Genomic DNA, 11,203 nt, shown 5'->3' with positions numbered 1-11,203 from the left:
GTGATATGGTATCGAAAATTTAGATCTACAAAGTGGTGCAGGGTATAATATAGTCGGCCCCGCCCGACTTTAGACTTTCCTTACTTGTTTCTTTATGGTGTTTTGAAATCAGGTAAACCATGGTTAGGTTAGGTTAGGTACAGTGACAGCCCGATATTTCAGTCTCACTTAGACTATTCAGTCCATTATGATATCACAGTGGTGAACTTCTCTCTAATCACTGAGTGCTGCCCGATTGTATGTTAACCTCAATGACAAGGGACCTCGTTTTTATAGCCGAGTCCGAACGGCGTTCCACATTGCAGTGAAACCACTCAGAGAAGCTTTGAAACCCCCAGAAATGTCACCAGCATTACTGAGGTGGGATAATCCACCGCTGAAAAACTTTTTGGTATTTGGTCGAAACTGGGATTGAACCCACGACCTTGTGTATGCAAGCCGTGCATACTAACCATTACACCACAGTGGCTCCGTAAACCATCATATAATTGAAATACTCATTGAACATTTCAATCATAATATTCATATTCGTTTGCGATTCGAGTTACCAGTCTGTGGAACTCCCTATCTCAAGATACAAAACAATTTTCGAATAGTGTTTACGTTTTTAAAAATAAGTTAATATCCCATTTTGCTCAGGAACCTGCAATTTCTGTCCCACACTTATTTATTATTTTTTTTAGAAATGAGCATTGAGAATTTTGCTAGATTTTTATATTTTAAGTTTTTTTTATAGTTTTAAAATTTTAGAATTTTTCGTGTTAGTGTCTTAGCAATTTTGAATTTATATTTTAAATCACGTATTGTTCTACATTATATATCTATCAACATATGGTCCATGCTGAGCCTCCATGGTTAAATTATGGATTGATTAAATAAATAAAAATTTGACAAAATTGCTTACAGAAATAAAATTTTGACAAAATTTTCCATAGAAATAAAATTATGACAAAATTTTCTATAGAAATAAAATGTTGCCAAAATTTTCTATAGAAATAATGTTTTGACAAAATTGTCAATAGAAATAAAATTTTTACAAAATTTTCTTCAAACATAAAATGTTGACATAATTTCCAACAGAAAGAAATTTTTGACAAACTATTCTATGGAAATAAGATTTTAATAAACTATTCTATAGAAATAACATTTTAACAAAACTTTCTATTGAAATAAAATGTTCTCTCGAAAATAATTTTGACATAATTTTCTATAGAAATAAAATTTTTACAAAATTTTCTATAGAAATAACATCTTGACAAAATTTTCTGTAGAAAAAAGATTTTGACAAAATTTTCTATAGAAATAAAATTTCACCAAATTTTCTATAGTATTAAAATTTTGGCAAAATTTTCTATAGAAATAAAATTTCGACAGAATTTTCTATAGAAATAAAATTATGACAAAATTTTCTATAGAAATAAAATGTTGACAAAATTTTCTATAGAAATAATGTTTTGACAAAATTTTCAATAGAAACAAAATTTTGACAAAATTTTCTTCAAACATAAAATGTTGACATAATTTCCAACAGAAATAAATTTTTGACAAACTATTCTATAGAAATAAGATTTTGACAAACTATTCTATAGAAATAACATTTTAACAAAACTTTCTATTGAAATAAAATGTTCTCACGAAAATAATTTTGACATAATTTTCTATAAAATAAAATTTTTACAAAATTTTCTATAGAAATAACATCTTGACAAAATTTTCTGTAGAAAAAAGATTTTGACAAAATTTTCTATAGAAATAAAATTTGGACAAAATTTTCTATAGTAATAAAATTTTAACAAAACTTTCTATTGAAATTAAATTTTCTCTACAACATAATTTTCTATATAAATAACATTTTTATAAAATTTTCTAGAAAAAAGATTTGACAAAAGTTTCTATAGAAAAATAAAATTGACAAAATTGTCTATAGAAATAGAATTTTGACAAAATTTTCTGTAGAAAAAAGATTTTGACAAAATTTTCTATAAAAATAAAATTTTGACAAAATATTCTATAAAAATAAAATTTGGACAAAATTTTCTATAGTAATAAAATTTTAACAAAACTTTCTATTGAAATTAAATTTTCTCTACAACATAATTTTCACATAATTTTCTATATAAATTACATTTTTATAAAATTTTTTAGAAAAAAGATTTGACAAAAGTTTCTATAGAAAAATAAAATTGACAAAATTGTCTATAGAAATAAAATTTTGACAAAATTTTCTATAGAAATAAAATTTTGAAAAAAATTTTCTATAGAAATAAAATTTTAACAAAACTTTCTATTGAAATAAAATTTTCTCTACAACATATTTTTGACATAATTTCCTATATAGATAATATTTTTATAAAATTTTCTAGCAAAAAGATTTGACAAAAGTTTCTATAGAAAAAAAATGGACAAAATTTTCTATAGAAATAAAATTTTGACGAAATTTTCTATAGAAATAAAATTTTGACGAAATTTTCTATAGAAATAAAATTTTGATTAGAACATAATTTTGACATAATTTTCTATAGAAATAAAATTTTGACAAAATTTTCTCTAGAAATAAAATCTTGACAAAATTTTCTAGAAAAAAGATTTTGACAAAATTTTTTATGGAAATAAATTTTTGGCAAATTTTTCTATAGAAATGAAATGTTGGGACAGTATTCTAACAGGTTGGCTGATAAGTCCCCGGTCTAACAAAGAAAAACACATTTTTCTGTCAAAATTCGTTTTTATTATTCAACATAGTTCCCTTCAAGAGCGATACAACGATTATAACGACCTTCCAATTTTTTGATACCATTTTGGTAATTCGGTTTTGCCTCAAAATAGGCCTCAGTTTCGGCGATCACCTCTTCATTGCAGCCAAATTTTTTCCCTGCGATCATCCTTTTGAGGTCTGAGAACAAGAAAACGTCGCTGGGGGCCAGATCTGGAGAAAAGGTGGGTGGGGAAGCAATTCGAAGCCCAATTCATGAATTTTTGCCATCGTTCTCAATGACTTGTGGCACGGTTCGTTGTCTTGGTGGAACAACACTTTTTTCTTCTTCATATCGGGCCGTTTTGCCGCGATTTCGACCTTCAAACGCTTCAATAACGCCATATAATAGTCACTGTTGATAGTTTTTCCCTTCTCAAGAGAATCGATAAAAATTATTCCATGCGCCTCCCAAAAAACAGAGGCCATTACTTTGCCAGCGAACTTTTGAGTCTTTCCACGCTTCGGAGACGGTTCACCGGTCGCTGTCCACTCAGCCGACTGTCGATTGGACTCAGGAGTGTAGTGATGTAGCCATGTTTCATCCATTGTCACATATCGACGGAACAAGTCGGGTTTATTACGAGTTAACAGCTGCAAACACCGCTCAGAATCACCAACACGTTGTTGTTTTTGGTCAAATGTGAGCTCGCGAGGCACCCATTTTGCACAGAGCCAAATATTGATGAATGATATGACCAACACGTTCCTTTGATATCTTTAAGGCCTCTGCTATCTCGATCAACTTCCTTTTACGGTCATTCAAAATCATTTTGTGGATTTTTTGATGTTTTCGTCGGTAACCACCTCTTTCGGGCGTCCACTGCGTTCACCGTCCTCCGTGCTCATTTTACCACGCTTGAATTTTGCATACCAATCAATTATTGTTGATTTCCCTGGGGCAGAGTCCGGAAACTCATTATCAAGCCAAGTTTTTGCTTCCACCGTATTTTCCCCTTCAGAAATCAGTATTTTATCGAAACACGAAATTCCTTTTTTTCCATGCTTTTTTCACAATAACAAGAGTTGCTTCACAAAAGACGCTCTATCTCACAAACTAATTGACGTCAAATTTTGACACGAATCATTTGAAGGTTGGTACTATATAAAAAAATATGCATTTAATACTAGCAACGCCATCTATGTGTCAACCCGGGGACTTATCAGCCAACCTGTTACGGACAAAATTGTCTATAGAAATAAAATTTTAAATCGATAGTATGGTCTATATAATTTAATATTTGAAGATTATTTCATACAAATGTTGATTGCTACTGCGCCCCAAAGGGCCATCCACTTACTCAAATTTTGGCATACTCTTTGCAATGGAAGCGGACTGGGCGGTATAAACATAAGCTTTAACTTAGCCCAACACAATAGTCTAAAGACTTTAAATCGGATATAAAAACGTTCGATTGAAAATCAGTTGCATTGATTAAAACCAAATTAGGAATGTCATTTTCGTTATTATTCAAATGATTAACCGGAAATTGTATATCATGAGAATCCTGTTCGAGGTCTTAGTATTGTAAAATTTAAATAAAATAAAAATCTAAAAATTCAAGTTTCGATTCTAAATATGGACAAAGACTACTGGTGGCAGCCCAGGATAACACATTGACAATTATTTCGTTCTTCCTCCAAATTACAAACATAATGATAAATAAAATATATAATTTTTTTAAGACTTAATCCAAGTCTAAAGAAATAAATATCTTAGTGTGATAATTGAACATAATTCAAAAACTAGTAATGGTAAAAAAAATAGTGTATGCATAAAATAGCAGCTACTATAAAATTTAGTTAACCCATAAATATCGGACTTTAAGCCCACACACATTTTGTTCGTTGATAATTCAGCAAAGTTAATACGTCAACAACTACATCAAGATTTCTATAACGTTGAGGTTTTGTTTTCTTATTAGTGACTCCATTAAGACCCGTTTTTCCTTTTTCGAGTTTTTTATTGTAAATCATAGCAATATTTATTCAAATAAAATGTTTTTTTTTCTCTCAATAAAAAGATCACAATGTGTGATATGTAAATTTAATTTATTTTCGCAGATTTTTTTAAATGTCATTGTATACTTTGCTGAAATTGAAATATTCTTAAATAATCAGAACAAATAAACCAATATGTACCTTTGGTTACAGTGGTACAAAAACATTGTTAAGTATAAAAATCATACATTGAACGAAAAGTTTTCTTTTCTGAGGAACGAAATGTTAGACAGAGTTTGCATCTCTCCACTAAAGTCATATTTCTTTAAAGTAAGGCAAATTTTCCTTAAAATAAAGGAAACACCTTTTTGATTTAAAGAAATATTCTTGGACGAGACCGTGAACATTTCGTTTGGTTATTTTGTTACCGTCCGTTCACGATTTTGGAACTTAATTTTTTTACAAGTGCACAGGCCCGGGCAAACATTTCATCCGCAAATCATTGACATTCCGCCTGGTCTCGACACACGTCAACCAAAAACTGGTTCCCAGCACAATAGCCACCACAATCTCAGGACCATGATCCGTTGGTCTTTGGTTAAGTGGATATCTTTATATGAAAGATCATTATGCTTGACTAAGGTAAACTTAGATTTAATAATTCGGAAAAGACAACTTCTTTGGAACTAAGCAAGGTTTGTTTATCAGTGTATATTTTTCGTAATTATATATATTTCTTAATATTAATAACAAATGTGTCTGCACTTATAAAGAAACAAAATCAAAATTACGAGTAATTTTTGACCTTGAATTCAAATGCAAGAAATCTAATGAGAGATATTTCCCACTGCAAATGCATTTATCTATGATAAATTCTCAAGTATTTTTTCATTCATAAAATCACCATGGCCATTACCTTCAATGACCGTCAATGAATCTATCAACAATTAGTGTGGGGACCGAACGTATGTCAGAGAGCAATTTTGCTGTAATATGATGACGTACATAGATGGCCACAAATCTGTCATGGGGAACCAAACAAGTAGCAGAAGTGCCATACAGCATACATCCACTTCCATAAGTGGATTGGCCATCTGTCTCGTACATTAAATGGACAAATTTGATAATAATTCATATTTGTTCCATTCCATATCAATTGTAGGTTTGTTCATTACTAATTTCAATGACATTCATAGTCGTTCGATGCATCTAAGACAACAACAAAGACCTTGCATAGGTTGGAATATTTTATACGTTGTATTTCAACTAATACAAGGTCAAGCCTTTGCTGAATTTGGGTAGTTTTATACTCTCCCCCATAGGATGAGAAGTATATTAGCTTTATCATTCCGTAAGACATCGAAATAATGGTCTCAGGCCACATAAAGTACATGTATTCGGCCACATATGCAACTCGTGCCAAAACTTATTTACACAACTTTCAAGAATATTTTATTAACATTAAAAAGTCTTACTTAAATAAATTTTACTTTTAATCAAATTCATTTCCATAGAGAATTTTGTCAAAATTTTATTTCCACATAAAAATTTTTGTCAAAATTTTATTTCTATAAGAAATTTTGTCATTTTTTATTTCTGCAAAAAATTTTGTCGAAATTTTATTTTTATAGAAAATTTTGTCAACATTTTATTTGTATAGAAATTTTGTCAAAATTTTATTTCTGTAGAAAATTTTGTCAACATTTTATTTCTATAGAAAATTTTGTCAACATTTTATTTCTATAGAAATTTTTCTCAAAATTTTATTTCTAGAGAAAAGTTTGTCAAAATTTTATTTCTGTAGAATTTTGTAAAAATTTCATTTCTATAAAAATTTTTCTCAAAATTTTATTTATATAGAAATTTTTCTCAAAATTTAATTTATTTTGTCATTTTTTATTTCTGTAAAAAATTTTGTCGAAATTTTATTTTTATAGAAAATTTTGTCAACATTTTATTTCTGTAGAAAATTTTGTCAAAATTTTATTTCTATAGAAAATTTTGTCAACATTTTATTTCTATAGAAAATTTTGAAAAGATTTTATTTTTATAGAAAAATTTTGTAAAATTTTATTTCTCAACATCAACATGTTTCTCAAAATTTAATTTCTATAGAAAATTTTCTCAAAATTTTATTTCTAGAGAAAAGTTTGTCAAAATATTATTTCTATAGAATTTTGTTAAAATTTTATTTATATAGAAAAATTTCTCAAATTTTATTTCAATAGAAAATTTTCTCAAAATTTTATTTCTATAGAAAAGTTTATTTCTACAGAATTTTTTCTCAAAATTTTATTTCTATGTAAATTTTTGTTAAAAATTTAATCTATAGAAAATGTAATCAAAATCTTTTTTGTATAGAAAATTTTGTCACAATTTTATTTGTAGAGAAAAATTTGTCAAAATTTTATTTTAATAATAAATGTTGTCAAAATTTTATTTCTATAGAAAATTTTATCAGAACTTTATTTCTTTAGAAAATTTAATCAAAATTTTATTTCTAGAGAAAATTTTGCTAAATTATATTTCTATAGAAAAATTTGTCAAAATCTTATTTTTATACAAAATTTTGTCAAAATTTTATTTCTAGAGAAAATTTTGTCAAAATTTTACTTCTATAGAAAATGTTGTCAACAGTTTACTTCTATAGAAAATTTGGTCAACATTTTTTTCTATAGAAAATTTTCTTAAAATTTCATTTCTTAGTAAATTTCCTTAAACCTTAAAATCTTATTTCTAAAGAAAATGTTTTCAACATATGCTTTCTATAGAAAAATTTCTTAAAATTTCATTTCTTAGTAAATTTCCTTAAAATTTTATTTCTATAGAAAATTTATTTAAAATTTTATTCTTATAGAAATTTTTTTTTCAAAATTTTATTTTTTTTTTTTTAATTTTTTCAAAATTTTATTTCTATGGAAAATTTTGTCAACATTTTATTTCTATAGCAAATTTTGTCAAAATTTTATTTCTATAGAATATTTTGTCAAAATTTTATTTCTATGGAAAATTGTGTCAAAATTGTATTTCTATTGAAAATTTTGTCAAAAATTTTTTCCATAGAAAATTTTGTCAAAATTTTATTTCTATAGAAAATTTTGTCAAAATTTTATATCTATAAGAAATTTTGTCAAAATTTTATTTCTTAGAAAACTTTCTCAAAATTTTATTTCTATAGAAAATTTTGTTAAAATTTTTTTCTATAGAGAATTTTGTCAAAATTTTATTTCTATAAAAATTTTCTAAAAATTTTATTTCTACAGGCATTTTTCTCAAAATTTTATTTCTATAGGAAATTTTGTCAAAATTTTATTTCTTAGCAAATTTTCTCAAAATTTTATTTCTATAGAAAATTTTGTTAAAATTTTATTTCTATAGAGAATTTTGTCAAAATTTTATTTCTATAAAAATTTTCTAAAAATTTTATTTCTACAGGCATTTTTCTCAAAATTTTATTTATATAGGAAATTTTGTCAAAATTTTATTTCTTAGAAAATTTTCTCAAAATTTTATTTCTATAGAAAATTTTGTTAAAACTTTATTTCTATAGAGAATTTTGTCAAAATTTTATTTCTATAAAAATTTTCTAAAAATTTTATTTCTACAGGCATTTTTCTCAAAATTTTATTTCTATAGAAAATTTTGTCAAAATTTTATTTCTATGGAAAATTTTGTCAAAATTTTATTTCTATTGAAAATTTTGTCAAACTTTTTTTCCATAGAAAATTTTGTCAATATTTTATTTCTATAGAAAATTTTGTCAAAATTTTATTTCTATAGAAAATTTTGTCAAAATTTTATTTCTAAAGAAAATTTTGTCAAATTTTATTTGGTCAAAATTTTATTTCTATGGAAAATTCTGTCAAAATTTTATTTCTATAGAAAATTTTGTCAAAACTTTATTTGTATAGAAAATTCTGTCAAAATATTATTTCTATGGAAAATTGTGTCAACATTGTATTTCTATTGAAAATTTTGTCAAAAATTTTTTTCCATTGCAAATTTTGTCAAAATTTTATTTCTATAGAAAATGTTGTCAAAATTTTATTTCTATAGAAAATTTTGTCAAAATTTTATTACTATAATAAATTTTGTCAAAATTTTATTTCTATAAGAAATTTTGTCAAAATTTTATTTCTATAGAAAATTTTGTAAAAATTTAATTTCTATAAAAAATTTTCTAAGAATTTTATTTCTACAGACATTTTTCTCAAAATTTAATTTATATGGAAAATTGTGTCAACATTGCATTTCTATTTAAAATTTTGTCAAAAATTTTTTTCCATAGCAAATTTTGTCAACATTTTATTTCTATAGAAAATTTTGTCAAAATTTTTTTTCTATAAAAAGTTTTGTCAAAATTTTATTTCTATAGAAAATTTTGTGAAAATTCTATTTCTATAATAAATTTTGTCAAAATTTTATTTCTATGAGAAATTTTATCAAAATTTTATTTCTATAAAAATTTTGTCAACATTTTATTTCTATAAAAATATTGTCAACATTTTTTTTTTCACAGAAAATTTTGTCAAAATTTTATTTCAATATGAATTTTTGTCAACATTTTATTTCTATAGAAGATTTTGTCAAAATTTTATTTCAATATGAAATTTTGTCAAAATTTTGTTAAAATTTTATTTCTATAAAAAATTTTATTTCTATAGAAAATTTTGTTAAAATTTTATTTCTATAGAAAATTTTGTCAAAATTTTATTTCTATAGAAAATTTTGTCAAAATTTTATTTCTATAGAAAATTTTGTCAAAATTTTATTTCTATAGAAAATTTTGTCAAAATTTTATTTCTATAGAAAATTTTGTCAAAATTTTATTTCAATATGAAATTTTGTCAAAATTTTATTTCTATAAAAATTTTCTAAAAATGTTATTTCTACAGACATTTTTCTCAAAATTTTATTTCTATAGAAAATTTTGTTCAAATTTTATTTTAATAATAAATTTTGTTAAAATTTTATTTCTATAAAAATTTTGTCAAAATTTTATTTCTATAAAAATATTGTCAAAATTTTATTTCTATAAAAATATTGTCAAAATTTTATTTCTATGGATTTTTTTTTTCAAAATTTAATTTATATAGAAAATTTTGTCAAAATTTGATTTCTATAGAAAATTTTGTCAAATTTGATTTCTATAGAAAATGTTGTGATAATTTTAATTCTATAGAAAATTTTGTCAAAATTTTAATTCTATCGAAAATTTTGTCAAAATGCATTTCTATAGAAAATTTTGTCAATATGGTATTTCTAACAAATCGTAGATCTTCAGAAGCCAATAACCTCCCACACTAAATGGGTAACCTATATAAAGTTCACCAATGTGGTATCACAATGGACTGAATAGTCTAAGTGAGCCTGATACATCGGGCTGCCACCTAACCTAACCTGACCTATATAACTATTTGATTATGTATGATTGCAAGATCATCTATGTTGAGGGAGTTAAATCTACACAGTAGTATGTTTCGCGTATGAACCATAAAATTTAATTCCTTGCTCCATCAACTGTCCACACCATTGACACAGTGAACTACTCACTACCTACCGGCACATACCGGTTCCTGTGAACGAATGACGACTGATGTGACAAAATTGCCGGAGGCTTAAATTTGCAATTTTTCAATTGAACATAATTGTGCATAGGAACCAATGAATAAACCGAACCATCGAACAGCTAGACATTTGGGCGGACGACAACATATAGGACGGACACCAAACAGCACCAAACCAATAGGCGAGTTATCAAATGGTCTTTTGTTGCGTTCCTATGGATGAATAGCTCCTTGTAGGTAGTCACTTTCTGGTTAGGAGGATTTCTTCAGCTACCATCAATAGGTGAACACATTTTTCATTCAGCAATCGAACATAGCACCTATCTAATTTGCATAGATGTCTCAACGGTGAGCCGACCATGCATCTAACCATCCATCCACCAGTCAGTCATGTACAAAAAGTGTGTTAGCAAATTGCATTTTGGTTTTATTGAATTATTGTAAATGTATTCAATAAATAAATTAATATTTATTACCGGCAGTTGGATAAAGGAAACTATCGAGACAGTGATTAAGCTTCTATATGGTAAATGGTGGTGGTTAATTCTGGCAAATATTTGTCTTTATCTTCACTGAGCATGCGAATACTGCCGTTGTTCCCTTTTCTTTCTTTATTTCTGTTTTTCTCAAAACCTGTCTTCGTATAGAATTAAAATATTCTATAGAAATAAAATTTTGATAAAATTTTATATAGAAATAAAGTTTTGACAAAATTTTCTATAGAAATAAAATTTTGGCGAAATTTTCTATAGAAATAAAATTTTGACAAAATTTTCTATAAAAATAAAATTTTTACAAAATTTCCTACTGAAATAAACTTTTGGAAAAAATTTCTATAGAAATAAAATGTCGACAAAATTTTCTATAGAAATAAAATATTGACAAAATTTTCTACAGAATAAAATTTTGACAAAATTTTCTATAGAAATAAGATTTTGACAAA

This window comes from Haematobia irritans, chromosome 1 (genome assembly GCF_050003625.1).
Source record: "Haematobia irritans isolate KBUSLIRL chromosome 1, ASM5000362v1, whole genome shotgun sequence".
Lineage (NCBI taxonomy): Eukaryota > Metazoa > Arthropoda > Insecta > Diptera > Muscidae > Haematobia > Haematobia irritans.
The sequence above is the reverse complement of the archived record's forward strand: the minus strand, read 5'-3'. Positions refer to the sequence as shown.